The sequence below is a fragment of the Pteropus medius genome, unplaced genomic scaffold (genome assembly GCF_902729225.1).
Source record: "Pteropus medius unplaced genomic scaffold, Ma_sr-lr_union100, whole genome shotgun sequence".
In the NCBI taxonomy this organism is placed as follows: domain Eukaryota; kingdom Metazoa; phylum Chordata; class Mammalia; order Chiroptera; family Pteropodidae; genus Pteropus; species Pteropus medius.
In genome coordinates, this window is record NW_024345601.1 from 6396020 (window position 1) to 6421865 (window position 25846).

General features: G+C 36.4%; 1 protein-coding gene across 1 annotated transcript in view; it reads right to left on the reverse strand.

The window, feature by feature from the left end:
• MACROD2 (mono-ADP ribosylhydrolase 2) overlaps nucleotides 1-25846 on the reverse strand; it is a 1804338-nt gene that overhangs the window by 309805 nt on the left and 1468687 nt on the right. The window lies entirely within an intron of this gene.

Genomic DNA, 25846 nt, shown 5'->3' on the forward strand with positions numbered 1-25846 from the left:
AGTCCCAGCCCAACACCAGGCTCTCCAGCCCAGAGTTCCAGGACTAGAGACAGAGTCCCTATAACTTCTGGCTGTGAAAACCAGCAGAAAATGTGGCTGAGTGAGAGAGAGAGAACAGCTGGAATTCCAGGCATTCCTTTTAAAGGGTTCAGGCACAGACTTACTCACTGATGAACTCATTTGCTCTGAGCTCCAGAGCTGGGGCAGCAACTTAAAAGATGGGAGAAACTGGATTGTCTGGCTTCAGGGCAAGGATTGGAGGGTCAACTGTCTCCTAGGCAGGAGTGCTGGAAGAAGCCATTGTCCCTTTGTTGAGCTCTCCCACAACCAAACCTGCACACATACGTGGCACCATATCTGAGACTCTATCAATCTAGCTAACATTGTTTTTTCTACTCTGGTGAGTACCTGATGCCTCTGACATAACCAAATTGCAGGCCCGACCAAGCCAATTCCAGTGGCTTTTCTATACAATGGCCTATCTTGGCTCATGCTGCGTACTTTCTTAAAATTTCTCAAAGATTCACAAACCTCCAAAAAGCAGCATCTGGCCTTAGTATACCCTGAACCTCTTACTAAGCAGCCCTAAGCTTGACGCTAATGGCAGCCAGACTTGGTTTGCAGCTTAACCTCTCCCAGACACCTCTAAATCTAGTGCAACTGGCAACCATCTGCAGATAACTTTGTAGATAATACCAAGTATCTCTGGGCAAGACATAGGAGGCAGTTGAACTTGGTGTACAACAGAGCCCCTCCCAAGAGGCCCCAGAACTAACACACCCAGTAGCCAACTTCAGACCTCACCAGAGTTCTACCCAACCACTTCCACAAACTACATACCCAAAGGGCAGATAGGGCAGGTATCCGAGCCCTACTAAAGTGAATCAAGATCCATAGGGTCAGCCCCTGCATAACAACTCCTCCACTATAGTCAAAGACAGTCCTCACAATCAGCTTGAGAATCAGTCATTCCCATTGATACGTAAACAGCAACCAGTGCTCAACTACAACAGGAGGACACACACAATCCATACAAGGGACACACCTGGAGCACCTGGCTCAGGTGACCAGGGAGACTGTGCTACTAGGTCCCATAGGATATACAATATAAGGCCACTCTACTAAAACTGGAGATGAAGCAGTTCTACTTAATACATAGAAACAAACACAAGGAGGCAGCTAAAATGGGGAGACAAAGAAACATGTCTCAAGTGAAAGAACACAACAAAGCTCCAGAAAAATGAACTAAACAAAATGGAGACAAGCAATCTATCAGATACAGAGTTCAAAACACTGGTTATAAGGATGCTCAGTGATCTTGGTGAGAATTTCAACAAAGATATAGAAAACATAAAAATAGAGATAGAAAATATTTTTTAAAAAAAGTCAGAAATGAAGAATGAAATACCTGAAATAAAGAATATATTAGAGGAAATCCACAGAAGATTAGATGAAGCAAAGAATAGAATGAACAATTTGGAAGATAAGGTAGCAGAAAATACCCAATTAGAAAAGCAAAAAGAAGAAAAAGAATCTAAAATAATGAGGACAGTTTAAGAACCTCTGGGACAACACCAACATTTGCATCATAGAGGTACAAGAAGGAGAAGAGAGAGAGCAAGGAATTGAAAACCTATTTAAAGAAATAATAATAGAAAACTTCCCTAATCTGGTAAAGAAAATAGACACACAAGTCCAGGAAACAAAGTGAGGTCTAAACAAGATAAACCCACACCAGAGGGCCACACAAAGACACATTATATAACAAGAATGCCAGAGGTTAAAGACAAAGAGAGAATCTTAAAAGCGGCAAGAGAAAAGCAGTTAATTACCTACAAGGGAGCTCTCATGTGACTCTCAGCTGATTTCTCAACAGAAACTTTGCAGGTCAGAAGGGATTGGCATGCAATATTCAAAGTGATGAAAAGCAAGGACCTAGAACCAGGATTACCCTACCGAGAAAAGCTATTGTTTAGAATCAAAGGCCAGAAAAAGTGCTTCTGAGACCAAGAAAAGCTAAAGGAGTTTATCAACACAAAACCAGCATTGCAGGAAATGTTGGAGGGACTATTTTAAGAAGAAGAAGAAAAAGAAAAGATCAGAAATGATAAAATGGCAATAACTACATATCTATCAACAATTATTTTAGGTGTAAAGGGATTAAATGCTTCAATCAAAAGACAGTGTGGCTGAATAGGTAAGAAAACAGGACCTTTACATGTTCTGCCTATAAGAGACTCATTTCAGATAAAAAACACACAAACTAAAAGAGATGGAAAAAATGAAAACAAACAATAAAATGCTGGGATATCAATATTTATAATAGACAAAATAATCTATAAAACAAAGACTATAACAAGAGACAAAGAAGGATGCAGTAATCCTACTTCAGGATATTTAACCAAACAAACCCAAAACACTACTTTGAAGGGATGTGTGAATCACATGTTCATTGTAACATTCTTTACAATAGCCAAGCTATGGAGGGAACCTGGGTGTCCATCAGTGAAAGAATGGATAAAAAGAGATCGTACATATATACAATGGAATATTACTCAGCCAAAAAAGAATGAAATCTCACCATTTGCAAAAACATAGATGGACCTAGAGGGTATTGTGCTGAGTAAGTCAGACAGAGAAAGACAAATGCCATATGATTTCACTTACATCTAGAATCTAAAGACCGAAATAAATAAGCAAACAAAACAGAAACAAACTCATACTTACAGAGAACATTTGGAGGGTTACTAGATGGGAGGGAGGATAGAGGGGTTGTTGAAAAAGGAGACACAATTAAGAGGTACAAATGGTAGTTACAAAATAGTAATGGCAATGTAAAATATAGCAGAAGGAATATAGTCAATAATACTGTAATAACTATGTATGTGTCAGATGGGTACTAGATTTATCGAGATAATTACTTCATAAGTTGTATAAATGTCAATCACTGTGTACACTTAAAATTAACATAATATTGTATATCAACTGTAATTGAAAAATATATATTTAAAAAAATTAAAGTACAGATTGGATATACACTATTTTAGGTCCCTTCTAGCTGTAAATTTCTATGGCTTCTCTAAACCTGTTTCATGCTCTTAAGCTTTTAATGTTTATATAAGGCTAGATATTTGCCCTTTCTAGGTCATGCTCTAATCAAATACACCATCTTTCAAAAAGCAGATAAATAATGAAAGTTATTTGCAGAAAAATTATTTACAAATAAATGCAAAAATAATGATAGAATTGTTAAATCACTATTTTGCTAACTCCATGTAGTTATTCAGACAAGACTCATCAATGGATAATACAAGCTTTAGATTTGAATAAACAGTGATGCAATAATTCTCAAGTGTCACTCCACAGATTATTCACTAATTGCAGAAAGAGAAAAAAAATATATATATATATATCTTTATAATAGAGACAATCTGGTGGCCACCACCATAGCTAAGTGATCAAACAGCACCACTAATAATATTAAGAACCTCCTAATATTAACAAAATACACAGAACCACCTAAAACATTTTCTAGCCCAAAATGTTTAATCTGAATCTAATCAAGCTTCAAGATGTAATTTCCAGTTTATAAGAAACAGGTTATAGAGGAGCACATTACACAGTTCCTTAAGGAAGCAATCACAACAAATCCAGAGTATTATTGGAATTTATAAAAGGAGAAGAGTATTGTTCTACATTAAAATAAACTAAAGTAACACAAAAAATAAATGCAGTATTCACACCTTGATTGGATGATGGTTCAAAGAACAATGAAAATTCATAAAAGGTTTGAGGCTCGATTAAGGAAATTTGAATATGACTGGGTATTAGAGGATACAAAATTTTTGTCCATTTTCAGCCATAATGATATTATGGCTCTGTAGCACAATATTATTTTTCTTTGAAGATGTATGCTAAAATTTTTTGGTAAATTGTCATGATTTCTCGAACTTGCTTTCATATGATAGATAAATAATGGATGATAGACAGACAGACAGACAGAGACAGACAGACAGAATATGGATGGAGGGATGAACAAATGAACAGACAGATGGACAGGTGGATGGATATGTGCACAGATTAATGAAGAAAGAAGGAGAGAAAATAGACAAAATTCCAATTGTTGACCCTAGATGGAAGACATATATGTTTATCACACTATTCTTTAAACTTTTCTTAATGTTTGACAATATTTATAATAAATAAATTGGGAGAAGAGTACCCTCCTCCATGAGAAATGATACAAATGTAAGGGCGAGCGGGTCTCTTCAACAGCATAAAAGGGTCTTCCCCTGTCATGCCCTTGTCATTCTATGTTGCAGTTGTGCTTGTCCTCCACTAGATTGTGACCTTCTCGATGCCAAAGTCTAGGTCTGGGTTTGTCCTAGCTCCATTGTTTAGCACTAGAGCCCTGCTCATAACTAACATAGAGCAAATATTTGTTAAGTTTAATTGAAATTTATGTACAGATTAACCACATAGACTGATTTGGAAAGCAACACACTTATTTTTGACACATAGTGATGAAAACAATAAAAATCCAGTGTTCAGAATAAACTGAAACCAATAATAGAGTTAGAAAAATAATACATAAATCTTACCAGGGTCAAATAATTTTCTTCATATCTGGCACCAGAGTTCCTCCACAGGGAAGAAATAAATATTTGTTTACAGAAGTATTCTGATGAATAATTATGTATAAATAAGAGAGACACCAGAAAAGGCTGTGGAAGAATAAAGTGGAGATAAAGGAGGAGAGTTGGATCTCTCTGAATTAGAGATGAAAGGGGTTAATTAATTGATCATTTATTTAGCCCTTTTCTCTTCATCTCTGAAGTTGCCTGAGGGCCAGGAGATTTCCTTTATCTTTAATAAGGGGTGTCTAACACTCGATTTCAAATTATTTGCCTTTCTGGGATGTAAGCTGCTCTGTGTATTCTCAAACTTCCAGTCCAGTAATGCAATGGGATATAAATCAATTTTATGAAAATATTAAGAAATCAGATAAATGCAGATAAAAACCAAAGTTTAAATATAATTAAATACTTTGTTACTTATAAGGCTATTCATTTACTTTTCCATTTATCTTTACACTTTTTAAATTTAACTACCACTCTTTTACTATCCTCTTTATAGTACGAAATATTAAGTATATCTTAAAGAGAAACAAAATAGAGATGAAGAATTGGGAGGCCAGTTCACTGATGAGAGAGAGCTTCACCAGATGGTATGACTTCCAAGGGGACCATTACAGGCTGGGGTCTGATTATAGGCCTCTATTTTGTCAGGATATCCAGCAGTGAGATGCTTATGGAATGATTCTCATATCCATAAACAAGAATGACACATGTTTTATTCATAATCATAGAAATCTCTTGTCAGAATAACCATAGCTACCATATTTCTAGAATTTAAAGCCCTGGGTGGAGCAAACCAGAAATCAGAGGGCTGCTTACTATGCATGAAAGCAAGAAAAGGAAATAATATACTTCAAACTGGAAGTATGGTTTGGTGGGCCATCTCCATTGCATAGCGTTTTTTTCCCCTCACTATAGACTGAAGAATACTTTCTGCTAGGTTTATGTAGGGTTGGAGAAACATTGCCAAATTCTTCCTCTTTGCTGATCACCTGAAGATGGAGTACAACCCAACTGCCTCATTTCAGTTTCCATTGTGGCTATCATATTATAGCCCTACTTCTCCAGGTCCCCTTGCAAAATTCACTCACATTTGCACACATGATCCTGTTGGTTATCAGAGACTGTATAGCAATTTTATATGAAAATAGCTTAATTACAAGAGGCAAGTTGTACCCCCTTATTATCAAGCTACTCTTTGAGAATAGGAGTATACCCTATTTCAATCGAGGCACCAATCATCAGGTACTATTACCCATACATTTAATTTTGAGTTCCTCAAAGCATATTAAGATAGGTTGAAAAATAATTCCTTTAGAAGAAACCTCACAACTGGTGTACACACTTATATAAACTCTTGATTGAATTGAACATTAGCTCAAATACTCACCAATCATTTAGAGGCAAAACAGACAGCACTAGGACAGCAAATGCAATTATATCCTATTCTGATTATCTTTAAAGTCTTTGAATTATGTTAAGGAGAAAGTCTCTGTGTAAACCTTTAACATATGTCTAGCACTGGCTAATATCTATCCCTTTTTTTATTATTCAATTCAACTCTATAATGCCACATTCTCAGAAACCATACAATCATCTGTGGACACCATATCATCATACTTGGAAACATAGCCTATAGTAGACTGAATTATTGTCACTAATTATTCTTCCCTTGTGTAATCAGTCTCTGCCTTTTGGCTCTGTAGTTCTTCTCACTAAAAGTAAAGTGTACTTCCCACATGCTGGCTTTAAGTTTGGCCATGTGATTTGTTGTGACCATTGGGATGATAGCAGACATGATGCAAGCAGAAGCTAAAAATGTGTAATTGTGCATGTATCTTACACTTCTGCCATCATAATGGAAAAGAGTTTATCCTGGTTAGCTGTTGCTCCTCAGCCTGAGGTGCCAGAATAAGCACATGAAGAGCAGTACTGAGAATAATTCACAGAGATGCGCCAAGCCCAGCTGGACACACAGGTTAAGGCGGCGCCATGGAGGCAAGACCTGCCTAGATTGCCAACCCCACGCAATCCCCAGACACATGAGTGAGAATAAGTGATTGTGGTTTTAAGTCTGTGATGTCTAGGGGAGTGTTATGCAAAAATAGCTGATTCATACATTGACTAAACTCAATGTACTCACCCCAATTTGGGGGCCTCGATTACTTACTACAAAATATATATTTTTAAGCTGCTTAAATCAACTCCCATTAAAGAGAGAATATCCATTCTGCTCACTCTGCAGGTTGTACTTGATCTTGTTTTCTTTGACCATTTCATCTAACCCTCTCCGTTGCTCAATTCTTCCCCGAAGTTATAATTCTTCTTTTGCTCTTCTTTTTTTTTTCCTTCAACAAAGTGAGACTTGCTTGAATCTCTCAGAACTCTTGGTCATATTTATTGGAAAGTCACAACTGTTCAATCTAGGTGCAGACTCAAACCGAGGGTGATTTCTTTAATTTAGTCCCAGTGTTGACTGCTGATCTAAATTACCAAACCATCACATTCACGATTTATGATGCAGAGAGATTGACCAACTGATTTATACCTGTTCCTCACTGCAGTCTGAGAGTTATGTCTAATGGGGACACAGCCAAGACTTCCAGAGACAAGGACACCTGTGGAGCCATCATTACACACACCACTGTGATTAAACTTCAGCTCACATGGAAGTGTCATGCACCGCTATTGCCGTATTCCTGTTTTAACAGTTGGTACATTGATGAATGATAGACTTATTAGTAGATAAGGATAAAAGGGGCTGAACATTTGGTGATGGAAGGAAACCTACCTTCGGGTGGTGAACACATAGTGCAATATATATGACATATTATTAAATTGTGCACTTGAAACTTATTTGATTTTATTAACCAATGTCATCCCAATAATTTTAATTAAAAAAAGAAAAAAAGGAATAAGAGGATATGTGAGCTCAGTTTTGCTTCTCTTTTGTAAGTGGAGTAAGTGATTTTCTTACACCCAGCTTATTTCTTCTTTTACTTTTTTTTTTTTTATCTAATTCCTTTAAGTATCTGTGTTTGTTAGTCTTATATTAAAGGGTAACAATATTGAAAATAAATGATTTTTTTATTATATAGACATTTGAGGATTTCAATAATAAGATATACCAGTAGGTAAAAGACAAGAAAAGAAAGGAACAAGAGACCAGGGTAGGATGAAAGTTTTACTATGCATTTATTCTTTCAAATAGTGCCATTATATTTTTGAGGGGCTACTATGTACTAGACACTATGCTAAATACCAAAGATACAAAGAAAAACAAGACCTAATCTCGGCCTTTCTGAAGCTCAGCATCAATTAAGTAGCTCTCCTGTTCTTCTATGACAACAAATGAATTCAAGAGCTAAATATCCATATTTCCAGGCCCCCTGCTCAGAGACACTCATACATCTGGGTGGATACTAATTCCTGGGTAGAATCCAGGAATGTTAATTTTACTAAAGATAATATTAACACATGTGCAGAGATTATACTCTGAATAATAACAGTCAAGTCAGTGCAGTGTTAACTGGGCTCCGAAATGGCGTAAACCCAGGGATTGGATGAGTCCTTTTGGTTAGTCCAGACCAGTCTAGTGGCGGAAGGTATAGCAACATCTAACTTTAGTGTGCATACAGAGTAGGAAGTTTGTGAGATGAAAAAGAGTAGTGAGTAGAAAATTATAAGGTATTACTGAAAATATAAGAGAAAGTTGAAAAAGATAAGATTAGGGAGGCAAACAAGGGTCAAATTGCACTCTCCTAATTTCACAGAGGAGGAAACAGAGGTTTAAATGTTTGAGCCAGTGTCTCAATCTTGACCCTATTGTAATTCTGGGGCAGATGATTCTTTGATGTGGAAGGCTGTCTTGTGTATTGCAGGATATTTAACAGTATTCCTGGCCTCTACCCACTAGATCCCAATAGAAGCCGCCTCCCACTAAAAGTTCTCCAGACATTGCCAGAAGGCCCTGGCGGGGGCGGGGGGGAATTCAAAATTAACTCTAGCTGAGAACCACTTGTTTAAATCATTACAAATAAGGTCTCAGAAGTGGCAAGGCAGAATTTAGTGTTATTCTATTAATCGCCCAGGTCAAACTCAGAAATATTTGCTAAGAAAGTTAGCACAAAATAGAAATGATTAGATTAAAACTATGTTTCAAAAAAGAGATCACTCATTTGTAAAAGTCTCAGTACAAACTCAAGAAAAAAAACAGGTTAACATTTTTAATATAAAAAAAAAAAAGATGAAGAATAGAATCTAAACATAGTATTCGTGGGCTTGAATGCGTGGTTTGAACTGCAAATGGAGGTCTGAAGTTGGGGTAAAAAAGTCACACATACACAGCACAGTCCTTGCCTGTGGTTCCTGCAATTTTACCCCATGATGCCTTAAAGTAAATGTGACATTACACACATTTTAGCATCTATTTTCACAGCAGGAAGTGTAAGATAAAGAGGCTCAATCAGTATGTTAAAATAAGATCTGATGCAGGGGAAAGAGAGAAGCTTTCAAATCATAAGAAATATCATCTCAAGGAAATTAAAAGCCTGAAATATGGCATATGATTACTGACACCAAAATCTTGCTATTGCGCTTCTGAAGGACTTTTCGAGTTCCTTTCTCTTTGCTAAATAAATCTGCAAAACTACATTGCTTTCCCAAGTGTCATTGTGCTTCAGTGTGAAAATTTGTGTGCATGGATATCATCATCGAACTTTCTCAACTGAAAATTTGTTGGAGAAAAATGTGTTCCTCAAATTAACAGCATGTCAAATAAAAACAATCTTGATGGTTACTTTTTCAAGCTTGTGTTTTCATCTTTCCAAGTAAATCGAAGAATATATTTGTACGATATAGATGTTATGGTTTGAAATCAATTAATCAATAATCATGTCACACTGATACTTTTTCTTCCTTCCTTCCTCCCTTCTTGCCTCCCTTCCTTCCTCCCTCCCTCTCTCCTTCCCTTCATCAGGGATTAGCTTAATACATATTTACTAAATGTTCACTATATGTCAGGCACTCCATGAAGTTTTAGCGGTATATAATGGAGAGCCAAAATAGATGCATGAAACTTTAAATCTAGAGGGTGAGGTAGACAGTAATCAAAATATCACTCAGCCAAGGCAAATCTAAAATTCTAATGAGAGCTATGGCAAATGGGTAACTGTTTCAATGAGAGCCTCTAATGGAGGACTTTCATTTCATTAGGAAGAAGGGAAGGCCTTCCTGATTTAATATCTGAAGGTTAAGTAGGAAGTATCCACATGAGGAATAGGAAAGCATTTTATGCAGTCAAGACAATATGAAAAAAAAAAAGCCTCCAGTTGGTGGGGACATGGAACATTTGAAGAACTAAAAGAAGGTGAATTTGTGTAGAAGGCACAGGACCAAGAACAGGATGGTGAGGTAGGTGGAGGAGGGCCTTGTTGGACCTCTGGAATAGACTGTGTATGGACTTTTGCCCTAATCCTAAGAGCAACAAGGCAATAAAAAACTTTTGCTATCTAGAAAGTTTTTTATTTGTTTCTATAGAAGATAGGCATGCACAAAGACAATAAATTATATGATGTTTAGAGCTTATCTTAAAAACAATTAGAAATAACCAAGGTGTCATATATTTACAAACAAAGACCTGAACAATGCATTTTATATTGTTTCATTTTTAAATTGGTTTCTAAGATCACACACAGCAGAAAACAAGTATAGGTGTTCATTGCACACTATATCTCACTATACTTGGTTCTTCAAAAATTGTTTAGACTTGATAGTACATGTGTGTCTATGATCAGTTTGGATTTAATCTTTGACAGTTAAAAATTGGAGGCAATGTGTCTTGATAATCTAGTTAAGCATACTTGATTCTTGGGTCACCTTTCTAGTCTATTCTAGCCAGGAGAATCAATATGATGTAAGCACATGGACTGGCTGGTTTGGCAGATGTAGGGGAGGTTGTCCTCACTAAGTACTTTACCAGTGAAGACAAGCCACTACAATTTGTCTCTGGGGCTCATGGGTAGGAAATCCTGACTCTAATTTCTAGACAGTCGAGAATTAAATTTTTGTGTTTACCTAAGCTATAGTGGGGGATTTGGGGAAGGTATGTTAAAGTTTGTCAAGCAGAACTCCTGCAGAGCTGAGTCGTGCAAAGTACACACCATCTGGAAAAGAATGTTTCTTTGGAAAGGAGATAATGTAAATAAAGAGCGCCCACCAAGGGCAGGTGGAGGGGGTACAGCAGATTGTGTAGCCCAGTCAGACAGTCAGTCAGTGATTAAAGAAGCTGATAGATAGATGCTGATAAAATGATCGCTGGTCTATGGGTCATCAGAGCTCTTCTTCATTGTTTCGAACCTCTTGACCCACCTCACCACCCACCTCCTCCTCCTCCAGTCACAGATCTCTGAAGAGAAGCCTCCGGACTGGACCACACAGAGAGAGGCCCCCTGAACACTAAGACCCACTAACAAATGCCTCTTTTCTTGCCCAGTGGGTGATTCCAGCCCACGTCCAGCAATCTCTGGTAGCAATTAATACAAAGCAAAACATATAAGAATCAACTGCGTACAAGAAAAGCAGTAAGACATTTATGGAAATTATGTGAAAAGATCTAACTAGTTTCCTCCAACACTCCCTAAGCATAATCACATAGTAAACTTTGTGCTTCCATGAGATGGCTAAGCATTGAGTTTTTTTAGAATTTGATGAGTTTCGCAGATTAAAAATGAAAATACTAGAGTAAAAAATGTTTTTGTTTTGCTTGCACTTTTATTTTTAAAAAGCAATTTCAAACATTATTTTAAATTTGTTTTTAACTATTAATGATGATTATTATTTAATTATTAATATTGAGATAGCCAGGGTTAGCTCCTTTAGGCAAATGTAGAAATAAAAGGTTAAGAAAAAAATCTAGTGATCATCCTTAATCTACCTAAGATCACAAAACCAGTTATTAGGACTTATTAAATAGAGCCTGAGTTCCAATCTAAGAAGCTGTTGGGTTCATAAAGTGATTCTTCTGTAACCCACTTAATCGTTAAGCACAATATAGATGTTGATATGTTTATCTTTTTAACCATTAGAGTTTAAGTATATTTTTAAGAATAAAAAAGTAACTTTTTGTTTTGTTTTGTTTTATTAAGAATGCCTGAAAACGAGCAAATCTGAACTGGTATTGATTTAAGGAAATACAGTTTTATGAAAACCAGTCACAGGTCCTTGGAACTGCTTTCATTCACCTCCAGCAATACACAGCTGAATTAGATTTCTCTATACCATGGCTATAGTAAGCAACATGCTCTAACACTTGTGAAAAATAGAAAGCAAGAAAAATAAAAGAATCAAAAGAATAAAAGAAATAATGAATATTGCTGTGATTAAATTTTTAAAATCCCATTTGCCAGTTATTCGGGCATAGTCTAATACAGGAGAAATGGGTTTATTTACTGGCTATAGTTGATTTTACTCAACACTAGATAATTTCAAAATTTTCCCTGTAGTCATTCAAACAACATATCCATTCATCTTTTCTTCCTGCCCTTCTTTCTTCTTCCCGTTGTTTCTTTTTTATTCTTACCTGACTGCGATTATTCTTTCCTTCCTTTTTCCCTTCAGTCCTTCCTATATTCCTTCCATGACCATCGAATGAACCAAAAAGTTGAAGAGGCAAAGTTTCATAAATCAAATTGAAAATCTTTATTTTACCATACGGTCACTTTTCAAAATATAGCAAGATTATAATAAATTATCCTTTTGGGGGGGGTCTAATCTCTTTATAGCTCATCTTATGCCAAAACGTGGTAGCAAGACCCATTCTCAGGGGTAGGATCAGAGCCATTATGTTTAATTAAATAATTTATATTTTATAAATCCTTATGAAGATGAGTTAGCCATTTGGGGGCAACTGCATGCTATAGGGCTGTGTTGCATTTAGTCTATAGTCAGGCCCAAAAATCTCCCTCACACTCCCTTTATTTAGCTCTGGCACAGAGCCTTGGCTGGGGACCTCTAGCCAGCTGATCTTCATTTACACTAAACCTTTTCCTTATTGGATACATATAAAAGGGGCCTGCAGCGTCAGCTCTGGGGTTTGCCACAAATGATTCCAATTGTTTCCTTATCCAATATTCAGAGATAGGGCTCAGCCATTAGGCCCTTGAAAAGCAATATACAAACACTGGCTTCATGGACAAGATTAATAATAAGATACAGCTCTCCTTTGGATGTCATACTTGAGTGATGCAAAAAGATAGCTGTCCTTAGTCTTGTTCTCACACATTTTATAGCTAGTACATGTTTATATTTCCTGCTTAAAGAGTGCAGGGCATAGCTGCAGCAATTCAAGACTCTGGAACTGACACAACTTGACTCTATTTTACTTCAGGAACTAGTTAGCCTTGTTATCAAAAGGAGAAGTCTTCTGCTTCTGACAAGCTACTCAGTTAAAATTAAGAAACAGGTCACAATGGTATGCCTCAGCACTGGGACCCCATAACGATTATGCATCATGACTTTCTACCACCACCACAACCCCAAAATGACCCCATACCATGTGTTAGAAAGACTTGTGTGTATAAAATAAAAACAACAGGAGAGTTAGATTAATTGTAAGATTACTATTACTTGAAGATGGTTGCAGATAGTGCCTGTAAAAGTAATTTGCTAACATTCCTAGTTTAAAACTAAACGATGGTAAAAATTTAATCTTTTACAAAGAGGAGTTTTAAAAGAGCAGAAGATGAAGAAATGAATTATCTTTTCTTTTCTGAGCTGCTCACTCTGTTTTATTTGCAAAAGGTATGTGCCATATTCAGGAGCAAACATTCCAAACCCGACCTACACACTTTTTGCAAAAGGGGGCGGGGGAGAGAAGTGTGTGCGCATGCAGTGTGTGTGTGTGGGGTGTGTGTGGGTGTGTGTTGGGGGGGTGTTCTTGAAAGTTTCCAGCATGTTTTCTTTGACAAATGAAATAATAATAGAAAGCTGTGACACTAAAAAATACATAATTCTAAGAAATGTTGATGTGACTTTTCTACATATATTTTTTTCTTTTGTGGTAGGTGGTATAATTTTACACAACTTTTAAAAAGTGCAAGAAAGTCTATGAATAACTTCTTTCAAATCTTTATGTCAGGGGAGCAACTTTTCAAAAGTTATTTTGAAGCCCAGGATTTTCTGCTCCCCACACCTAAACCCCAAACCACTTGTGAAAATTCAGTTTTTCAAACAAAGCCCAGTCCTATTACTTCCAGCTGTCTCTCTCTTGCCAAATGTCCTGACATACACATATTCAATCTGTAAATCAAAAGAGAAAGGAGAGAAGGATGTAAAAGAAGTGGGACACTAAACTATAACATGTAATTTCGAAATACCTATATATTGAAAAATGTATATTGTGCATTTCAGTTAATTCTCTATAATTATCAGGGTTGTCTTGTTTTACATCTAAGTATTAAAACCATTATCCATTCTTCTTGACATACAAACACACAAAACGAACAATATATACACATGCACACAATATACACATATGTACAACACACACATGTACAACACCCATACACACACACACTGTTTGAAGCCACATATCCTTCAAGTGCTTAAAATTACTTCTTTACAACTGGCCTCATAGCATTTCTATTAACTGCTGCCTAACTTGAAGCTTAGTGCAGTGCATGTAGGAGCACAGTGACTTGACTCCCTTGGGCAGCCTCCACTTTAATCACTCTAGTTGAGGAATTATCATATTCCGTTATCAACAGTGAAGCTTTCAAAATTAGGTACTCTACATGCAGTGAACGATGGGTCCCATCTCACAAGGACAAAGTAAGAGTTGGTTGGAATTTTCTTTCTGAGGCAAGTTAGTTAGGCTACAAGTGGTACTAATTGGCACCCTCACAAGTTATGACATTTGTGATCTGCTGACACAGGGCAAGAGACAGATGTGTAACTGCCTTTTCTTTCTTTGTTTAATATCAAACAGATGCCAAAGGAGTCATCTTCATTCTGACCCTGACAACTTTGGGCCAGTTTAGATGACAGAGTTAACCATCTCCCCACCCCCAACACCATCTTTTTGAAGGTGGTACTTTGAATTTGTTCAAACGTTGTGTAGAAAAAATAAAGTGGGGGGGTGCTGGGGAAAGAAGGAAGAATATATACTGTGGCATGTAATTTTGTGCAAAGAATTCTGAACTCCCATATCCTCTGAGCCTTGGGCTCACTAGTCAAGTGAACAGTGTGAAGAGTAATTAAAGTGAAACATTTTAAGCTCTAGAGGGAGTTCATGGTGTCCACATATTTACTCCATTCTTGAGAAAGAGGTCATTGTGTCAAGGGTGAACCTTCTACCAGGAGAAGAAGAAACTTATCTGGTAATCTCTCTGCTCTTGATTTTTCTGGTTCTTTCTTGCTGCTTTCACTGAACTTCTGCATGCTGTGTGATTTTGTAACTGCTATCAGTTCTAGCATTCCCTTTGTAGCTGGCCGCATAAGAAGGGGACAGAGCAACCTGCTGTTTGGGAGTGTTCCCACCCTGTCAACCTTGAAAAGTACAACATAACCAGGGAATGAGACCTGAAGTGGGATATTTATCCCAACTCTCCCCTATTCTGAGGAAGATAGGTTATCTTCTCTTTTCCATGTTTTCTCGCTTGTTTTTTCCTCTCACATTTAGAGTGGGAACATCAAGAATGGAGTCTAGGAAATAGCTGGCCTCAACTCCAGTCCCTAATTCTCAGGTACCAGAGAAAAGCTGAGGATCACAGGGCTTCCCAGTTTTCCAGAATGGGCACAGGATAGGGATTTGGAGTCAATGCTATAAAGACAGTTTATTTCTCAGTAGTTTCCTGTATTTACACCTCAATGACCCAGTGTACTTACTGGTGGATAGTGAGAAATGATTCAAGGATGTGGAATCCTTTTATAGTCCTCGCAAAGACCTGACCATTAGTCAGCCCCTAAAGGAGAGAATGCTGAGGTCCTATCATGGCTGAAGCTCTAAATGGCAGCCTAGAGCAAGTTTAGACTGATTTATGGAGACAATGAATAGATTTATGAGCCAACCAGAAGGTGGAACAGTGGAATTCAGTAACAATGATTATCCTAACTAAATGAAATTGCTTCACATTCAGACTGAGTAACTGATGTTCTACTGATCCTACATATAGCTAAAATATTATCTACTGTATGATAACTAATTTTGCCTGTATTTGTGGATACAGCATGTTTGACTGTAGTTACATGTCTATAAATTTTTCTTCTTTCTCCCTGGTAATAGAAATCATCTGTTTCTCACCTCTCTATCACCCACAGTGTCATGAATAGAGTAAATGACTAAAAATTATTTATTCAATAAAAGACAGCAATTTTTGTACACAAATAAAGAGGATGCTGATCTTTTTGGCCAAATCTATCTAGTAGTTTAGGATTTGAGCAGTGTTTGGGGTCTAGAACTGAAACTAGAAATTAAGACTTCTTCTACTTTGGTCTTTTTCAATGTCATCTCTTTTAGGCCTTTCCAACCTGAATTTTTTTTTGTCCCACCATTTTACTAGAGGAGATGATACAATTATCAGGCCAATTAACAATAACATAGTAATTATGATAGTGATATTAATTGTAGCTTTAGTGTTATAACAGTAATAACATACTATCTGTAAGGTATTCTTCTGTGTACTTATATATTAATATATTTAATCCTCATGACAATCCTATGGAAAATAGTATTTTTATCTATCAGTGTACCAATTTAATGAATGAGGAAACTGGGGAAGTAAGAGTAGGTGAAGAACTCAAGGTGACATAGTTGAGAAGAGCTGGAAAACCATAAAACTCAAAATCAATAAAATTGATACCTGGAACATTTAGCATCTATGGGTTTCCATCTTGATTATTAACCCAAAAGTCCTTGATTAAGTAAGGTAAAATTTTCCAAATGACGAAGTATAAACCATGCTCACTGTGAGACTTATACAGAAGTTACCCAGATAGTGAGTAATTCACCCAGCAATCACTTCTCAGCACACATTATTAACTCTTTTTGATCCTTTCTATATCTCTGACTGTAGAAAACATTCTTGTTCTCTTATGAAAAAATGATAAAATCTTAGTGAAAAATAGGAAGATAAGTAATTATGATGTAAATACATGCATGCAAAGCACTTGCCTCTCATTGAAAATATAAACCAGGATAAATCAGAACAAGCACTTACATTTTCAAACTCTTAAATTTGAGATTTATTAACGTTTGTGAGAATTATTTATGTGGCTATAAAGTGTCTACTGAAAGAGACAGTAAGAAAAAGACTTTTTGTAAATCATCATGAGGCATGTAACCAATGATAAGTGCTTGTTTCTGTCTAAAAGTCAGATATAATTTCTTATTATGATGCTTATCAAATTCTGTTAGCAACTTTCTGAGCCAAGCACAAGAAATAGGTAAGCAGGGTGAGACCTCTCATGGCAATGCAGTGAGTCTGTCTCCTACTTTCTTCCCATTAGCCTCAATGGAGCTGCCATTCTCACCATTATAGCCACTATTTTAAAACTGTTTCTGGAAGGTTCCTACTACAATGAAAAGCACTTATGGAAAGATAATCAAGCAACCCAACATCAAGTAACTCATTTGCATAACCATTTATCAGATAACTTCATCAATGGTCCAATAGAAAATAAGATATTAAATATCAAGACAAGTGGGATTGAACCAATCATTGTAGAGCATGGGACACATGAAGATGAGCACATGTCCAGGAAGAATCTGAAGTGAAAGTCCTTGGAAAAAACCTTGAAGAGGAGGTGACATGATGAAAAAGGTCACTGGTGAAGCACCTGCCAGGCACCACTTCTTTGCATCCTATGGACCATGTTAAATTTTGTGTATGATGCAGGTAGGATGGGCAGATACATCAGAGAGCCTGAATTAAAAGCCAAAAACCACAAAGCTGAATTTAATAAAGCAAACTTTGCCCAAAACCCTAGAACTTAGTGCAAGTTCTGGGTCATAAAGCACACGTTGGCTAGCATCAAGACTCCTTTCTGCTTTCATTCTTAATTAATTATAGATGTTGGGTCTATAAGATCCTTTGTTAGAAATAATTAAATAATAAATGTCTATAAAGCAGTTTTCATGCTGAGCCTAATAAGAACAAACTCCACAGAAATCCAATTTAAACACTATTGCTTTTCTGAGCCAGAATTAAATTGGATTTGTGTTTCTGAACTTGTTGGCAAAAGAATCAACCATTGCATGGGTGGATTTGGCATGGTGACTGCATTTGGGGCCAGCTGCACAGATATATTGTTTGCCTCAGAAGTTGGTATTCCCCAAACATGGCCTCAGAAACAAAACATGGAACTATTTGCAGATTCTTAGAGTGTCATGAAATTCTCAAAAATATGCTCCCGCCAAAAATAACTTTCATTCACTTCAGTTAAAAAAGTAACAAACAAGAGACCTCTAAGAAAAGAGTATTCCAAAAGCAAGTAGAAAGGCTAGGATCCCCCAGTTCTGTAAAGATGGGAGGATCATTGTCAGGTTATACCAATGGTACCCATGTGGTCAACAGAAGAGAGACTTTGGAAGACAGAGATGTTAGACAATAAGCACAAAAGGTCCTTGGATTTCATGTTATACCTTGTTTTCCCTAATTTAACATCTTTTCCATGCTAGATCACATTGAAATTCACTGAATAACAAACAAACAACAACAACAAAAGAACTCTTTTGTGCTATTAAATGTCAGCCCAGCTTGCTAACCTAACCAGCAGTATTATTGACTTTAACTGCTAAACGGTGTTTAGAAAACAAGTGTGCAATTTAATTTTGATGTTATTTTATAAAAAGTGACTGGAAAACAAAAAAATAAAGTATGTATTCATAAATTCTACAACTGGGACAAAGATGGTAATTTTCAGGCTAAGTTATAGCAAAGATTTTCTCAAATCAGAAGCACATTGGATTGACTGGTTGGCTATGAGTGTTTGCCAAGTGAAAGAATACAATTAAGGAGGCATTAAAAGTGTGAGAGAAATGTCAAAGAAAGAGGAGGTAGTTAAGGAGAAAACAGAGAAATCAGATATTGGAAAACAGCATAAAAATTTCTTTTTCAGAAATCCAAAAGCAGAGAAGAGCATCCTATTCCACAGAACTATTGATACAATTGCTATGCATTGTCCTTTATCAAAAGGAAAGAAAAGTTGGTGTTCAGCTTTCTTATGATCATTTTTTCCAGAACTGATTGGATTCCATTAAAGCCAGCATCACTGATCTTACTACACACATTCCCTGCTTAATTCCTTTGCACAAACCAGAAGCAGCAAGTCTTTCCCCAGAAGGTTAATAATAATTTCCCTTTGTCTACTAATGGTCACATCAAGTAAGCAGAGGAAACGATTTTAAGGCAAGATATTGCTTTACAATGTTAATTTTTGTTATCTATATTTAATAGTGAATCATCATTATTAAATAATCATGTATGTTTCGTAGCATTTAATGGAGAAGGAAAATATATACATATAGTAGCCCTCCCTTATCCACAGAGGATACCAATGAATGCCTGAAATCACAGATAATACCAAATTTTGTATATATTACATTTCTTTCCAGACATATTTACCTATGATAAAATTCAACTTATAAATTAGGCACAGTAAAAGATTAACAGCAAAAACTAATAATAAAATAGAACAATTATATAACATACTGTAATAATAGTTATATGAATGTGGTCTCTTATTGCACTGTACTCACCCTTCTTCTTGTGATGATGGAAGATGATGCAATGCCTATATGATGAGATGAAGTGATGTAAATGTCATAGACATTGTAACGCAGCATTAGACTACTAGAGTCATGGGCTGCATAACGACTTTTCAATCAAGGACAGACCGTATATATGGTGGTCCCATAAGATTATAATGGAGCTGAAAAATTCCTATCACTTAGTAAATCATAGCCTTCATAGTACCACATTGATGTTGTGTTATTTATTCACAGTACTGCTATCAGCCATAAATGCCTAGGGGCACTCACCTGGTCTCCCATGACCTTCCCACATACATCTCCCCTTTCCAAACCAGTGTTACAACTCGACCAACCCTCATGGTTCTTATTAGGATTCCAAGACATCATTCAGCAATAACCTTTAGGGAACTTAGAAGAATAAAAGAGTTTATTACTTACAGGCCCTTGGGCCAGAGTATAAATGGCATGCCAGGGAGCACACAGGGAAGACACAGAGGGAGAATGGGGTGGTGGGGAGAGAGGGAGACAGACAGACAGGCAGGCAGAGAGCAAGTGCCAGTGTACATGCGAGCGAGCATACACAGGTCTGGGTTTCTGCTTTTGTTGGGGTCCAGGGTAGGGGCCTAGAGTTTCATGGGCTTACTCTTTATTGGTAAATTTAAAACATAAGAGTGGAATTGAAAGCACAGGAAGAGAACAAAACCAAGTAATCCAGATGATCAGTTATCAAAATCAACCAAGATCTCTAAAACAAAGGAGCCTCAGTAGGGGAAAGAGGTCTGGCTCTTTACTTAATCCTGTGGCTGGCAATGTTTTTATTGAGATAGCCAGCTTTGAAGTGGATATCTGTTTGAAGTAGATGCCTAAGCAATCAAGGCTTAACTCAGGCACTTCGGTTACCAAAAAATAAAAAAAAATTAAAAAGCCAACTGTCAGGACTTATGCTACAATTACTTATGTGTTGTTTGTGGTGATGCTGGTGTAAACAAACCTACTGCATTGCCAATCCTATAAAAGCATAGCACGTACAACTGCAGTAGTATCCTATACCATCTAGGTTTTTGTAAATACTCTCTAAGAGGTTCTCACAATGACAAAATCACCAAACGAAGTATTTCTCAGAACACATCCCCACCGTTAAGCAGTGTATGACTGTATAAGGGTTACATGGACACAAGCACTGGAATATCATGACAGTTGACCTGATAACCAAGATGGCTACTAAGTGACTAAAGTTGGAGGGATGCACTGGATAAAGGGATGATTCACATCCCAGATGGGATGTGGGGGACAGAGTGAGATTTCATCATACTTCTCAGAACAGTATGCAATTTAAAATTTATGACTTATTTACTTCTGGAATTTTTCATTTAATATTTTTGGACCTCAATTGATAATTGGTAACCGAAACTGCAGAAAGTGGATAAGGTGGTACTACTGTACCATAATTAAGGATTATAAAATATGTTTAACAATTTTAGAACCAAACCCATTGCTCAAATTTTGTTTATGTAACATCTTTAGATGCATTATAGAAGGTGTTCTTAAAAAAGAACAAATATTCTTAAATGACTTTGTAATAATATACAGTTGGATTTACTTCCATGCTATAAGGGACATTGTGGCTTCCTCTCCCAATATCTATTCTACCCCATTCTCACTTGGTAGCAACCATGAAACTAAACTTTACTGACTCCATCCCCAGCTCAAATAATAGGTCCTAATTTGTCTAAGTCAGTCAGGTAATCCTCTCTCTCTTAACACAGAGATTGGCTGAAGAATCCAAGGCCTAAGCCAATTGGTACATACCATCCCAATGACTTCTGTAATTGGTTCAAGAGTGGACAGTCATGATATAACTGAGGACTTTAACTGGGATCTGGGAAGTAGATGTTCTTTCTCCTTGGCAGTGAGATTTTAGTCTTGAAAGAGCTTGGAAGAGCTGCTGCCATTTTGATACTGTGAGGTAAGCCAAACTCTTAGAGCAGAGAGTAAGAAACAGAACTAGCCCTAGACACATTCTTGAACCCTAAATCAAACTGTTCCTAAGTTGTTCTACCTCTGAACTATCCAGTTATTTGAGTCAATAAATTACCTCTGTTACATAAGCCACCTAAATTAGGTTTTCTCTTTATGGACTATTTTATAAGAGTTTTAACAGGATACATTTAAATAAGTTTCTAATCCCTTTAGGACATTTTTTCCCCCATATCTCTCAGTGGAACAATGTTATCCCTTCAATTGGCTTGTCAAGGGATTAAGTTTAAGAAGAGTTACTTTTCCACTCACTCACTCACTCATTCATTCATTCAATCATTCATTCATTTATCTAGTCATTCCTTCATTGAGTCAGCATTTGCTGAACATACTCTACATGTGTCAGGCACCTTTGCATAAGGAAGATAGCAATGAAAAAAAAATGGGAAAGTCCCTGATACGATCCTATAACAAAATGAACAAAGAAATGATTCTAGAGTTTGTTAGATATTAAAGCTATCATGATAATCAAAGGCGATAGGGAATACTGACAAACTATGAGGTTGATAGGAAGTATGAGAAACTATTATATAGAATGGTCAGGGAGGTTTTCACAATAATATGTTGGCATAGAGATGAGAAGGAAGTGAGGAGTCCAGCCAGGCAAAGATGAGGGTGAGGGAAAACATTTCAGGAACAGATAGAGGAAGCCCAAAGTGCTGTGAAATCTGTACTAGACACATTCAAGCAATAGCAAGGGGCTTGTGGCTGGAATTCCTATAGAGAGATATGGTGCCTGTCAAATATTATGAGCAATCCATCACCAAACCTTATTAAATCAACCACCTAAAATCATCTTAATCCATTTCTTCTTTTTTATTCCTGAAACCATGGCTGACTTCTTCATTAACTTCTTGGTGGCAACTGTCTCTTCAATGCACCTTCCTCCCTGAGCCTTATACCTCTGCTATCATCCTTCACAGTGACCCAAGAACAATCTATAAATATATGCAAGTGCTAAGAGAGTCCCCAGTTAAAATTGTCTATTGTCTCTCCAATACTTATGTCAGTGACTTCAAAACTTTTATTGATCTTAACCCTATCAGTAAAAACACTTAGCATGTAACTCCCATGCAAATTATATACCAGTGTTATTGTATATATGTATATAAAACAGGTATATTGTATTTATAATATATATATTACAAGTACTATATATGTATATAATATATACATATATGTAATATAAGCTTTATCAAAAATTGAAACAAATATACATAAAAAATAAATATAAATCTTAATATTATCTTCTTATGTATCATTGTATGCATCCTACTGCGCAGATTGCTGATTCTTTAATATGGCATATATTACATCCCCTTGCTAATTCTGCCATGTCTTCTTTTGTCTCACATTTACAGTATAATAAAACCAAACTGTTTATAGCTCCCTATACGCAACCATCTTTGTTTCTTGCCTCTGTGCCTTGTTCAAGCTGTTCCTTCCACTTGTCATTTTTCTCTTTCTATTCTACCTTTCTCTTTAACCTTTTAGAGTCTACTTAGCCAGCATATATTCCATAAATTATTCCTTGACTATTGTACCTCAAAGTGGGTGAGGAGAACTTCATTTCCATAGCACTTCCGTCACATTCCTTTACTACATTATAGTTTCATGAACTGTTCTGGGTCTAGTTCCTGTTGGTTTGTAGATTTCTTGAAGGCAAAAGTAGTGTCTATTTCATCTACGTATCATTAGTACTCAGGACAGCATTTGGTAAAGAATAGGCACTCACGAAATATTTTGGGGAGGTAGGAAGAAGATGAATGAATAAATGACACCATAAAAGGAAATGCGACATGGTAAGATAAAAGAGACACAGTATGGGTCTGGACCTGGACCACCTGGGTTCTAAAACTGGCTCCGCCATGTTCTTAATCTGTAATCTTAGCCAGGTGCCTTAATTTTTCTAAGCCTGAGCTGCCTTATCTGTGAAATAGGGATCATATAATAATACATAGTTCATAGCATTGTTTTCAGTATTAAAGGAGCTAATATATGAAGACTGAAGCACAAACTACCATTTTAATATATTTTAGCTACTCTCTATCAATAAAGGTGAAAACTCCTTGCTATTTATGATAAAGAGAAATTCAGTTTAGAGCTCCTCAGGGGGTTCAGTTCCTGTTGAAGGTAATCTCATTGTTAGACTAGTGTAGGTCCTGACCACAGATTTTTTAAATGATACACTAGTATATTTGCCATGAGTTAATATGTGATAATTACAAATTCACCTTTGAGCTACCTCAGGAGTGTGCTGAAAGGAATAAGTGAATAATAAGATGAGCCTAAGAGCTCAGAAACATGGGGAAGTCCAATATGATTCGTACAAGAAATGCTGAGGAGGAGGAGCAGGAGGAGCTGAGGTAGTATAAACCTAGTGCCATTAAAAAAATGTTGACTAGAAGGGAATATTAATCATTCTTTTGTAATTTGTATAATATGGGTTTGTGAACAGCAAATAGTACTTCTGAAAGCCTTGCTTACCATTATATGGTATGTGTATGTGATTTCAAAATCAGCTTGCCTGCTAAGTTACCTCTTAATCCAACAGAGTGTAACTAAGCCAGAAGGGTGAATGCAATGCATTAAATATATGTTTCTTGAAAATACAGGCCTAACCATGCATTTAGCCTGTCCTTAATACCATATATTATATATTTACATGCTTTGCCTTAATACTTCCAGCTTACTTAAGTTCCAACTAAGTTCCAAACTAAGTTTCAAATGAGTCAAATATAATAATGGTGTGTATTCAGTAAGGTTTTTTCAGAGATTTAACAGGCTAAGCCAAGTAAGGTCATCAGAGCAGTTCACCTTACATTTTGAGAGTCATTTCCTTAGGGAACTCATGAGATTTCTACCCACCTACTTTATCCCTGATAAAAAACATTATTTATTATTTATTATTTTTGGTTTCTAAAATATTTGTTTATTTATTTAATATTTACATTTATTTATTTTATGGTGACACTGGTTAACAAAATCCAATAAGTTTCAGCTGTACACTTTAACAATAAAGCATATTTATATTTACACTGTGTGCTCACCTCCCATAGTTAGATTTCTTTCTGTCACCACATATTTGACCTCCTTTACCCCATCTACTTCCCCCCTCTCCCCATCCCTCTACCCTCTGGTAACCACTAGTCTATAGTCCATGTCCATGAGTTTCTATTCGTTTGTCCTGTTCATTTGTTGCTTTTAGGTTTATATCCCACATATAAATGATACCATTTTTTAAAAGAGTATCCATATTTGTCTTTCCTCTGCCAGATTTTTTCTTGTTTTCTGTTTTAAAAATCTCAAGAGTAGAGTATTCTTATGCAGGATGAGGCAGTGAGCTTTTCTGAGTTGTCAGAGAAAATGATTAGTTAACTCCTTAATACATTTCTTCAGGCCACCTTCAACCTATATCCCACCACCCTAGAATTCTGGGGAATGTTCAGATAATTAGAGAAAAAAACATGGTAGACTACATTATCTTGACACAGTATCTAGATAGTTTCTGGAACAGATAAGCAAAAGGAAAATTCCACATTCATCTCTGCAATGAATGAGGGGTTTAAGAATCTATAATGACATGGTGACCCTCCTGGCTCAGTCACTGCCTGTAAGTTCACACAAGTAGGAGGCAACTGTCCACCATTCTAGTGTAGCAGCTGCTGGATGGTTCAGGTAAGATACACAGATGGTCAAAGTCAAATCTCTGGTGAGCAATTTCCATCCTAAGGGATTTAAAGTCCCACTTTGAGCCAAGAAGAGAATCTGGTATAGCATTCCCAGAAGAAATTCAGGGTCTTTCTTACACGGACAGGACTAAAACATCCCAAGGCAGAGAAATTGGGTCTGTGGCTAGACCAGCAGACAAATATAGGTTGTCAAGCCTCAGGTACAGGAAATAAGATAAGAAAAGCAGAATTTACTTTAAATAAATAAATAAATAAATAAATAAATAAATAAATAAATAAATAACTTCCCTCCAGCTCAAAGACAATCACTTATTTTGAGTCATCAAGATGTACTTTTAAACATGATTATGTTGGAGAAAGTAGACATAAAAGCATCAAAGGCAAAGTGGTTCTTGAAGTGGAGAAAGCTTATTATAAGGATGAACTTTGGAGTCAAATTCTGGGTGTACTTGGAAAAATTACTTAACCTCTCTAAGACTGATTACCCAGTCTGACATGGGATCAATTGTGAGAATTGAATGAACTAATTCTTATAAAAATAAAACATTCAGTAGAGTAATGAATAAAATAAAGTCTCAATAGAAACTATTATTATCATTTGTAGTATTAAGATTAGGGAGTATTTATGTAAGAAAAGGGAAGAAGAGGGGCTATTGAGTGAAATGAGAAGGTGTAGGGTGAATGCAGGCACCATACAATGTCTATCTGACAATTAATAGGATCCTCCCTGG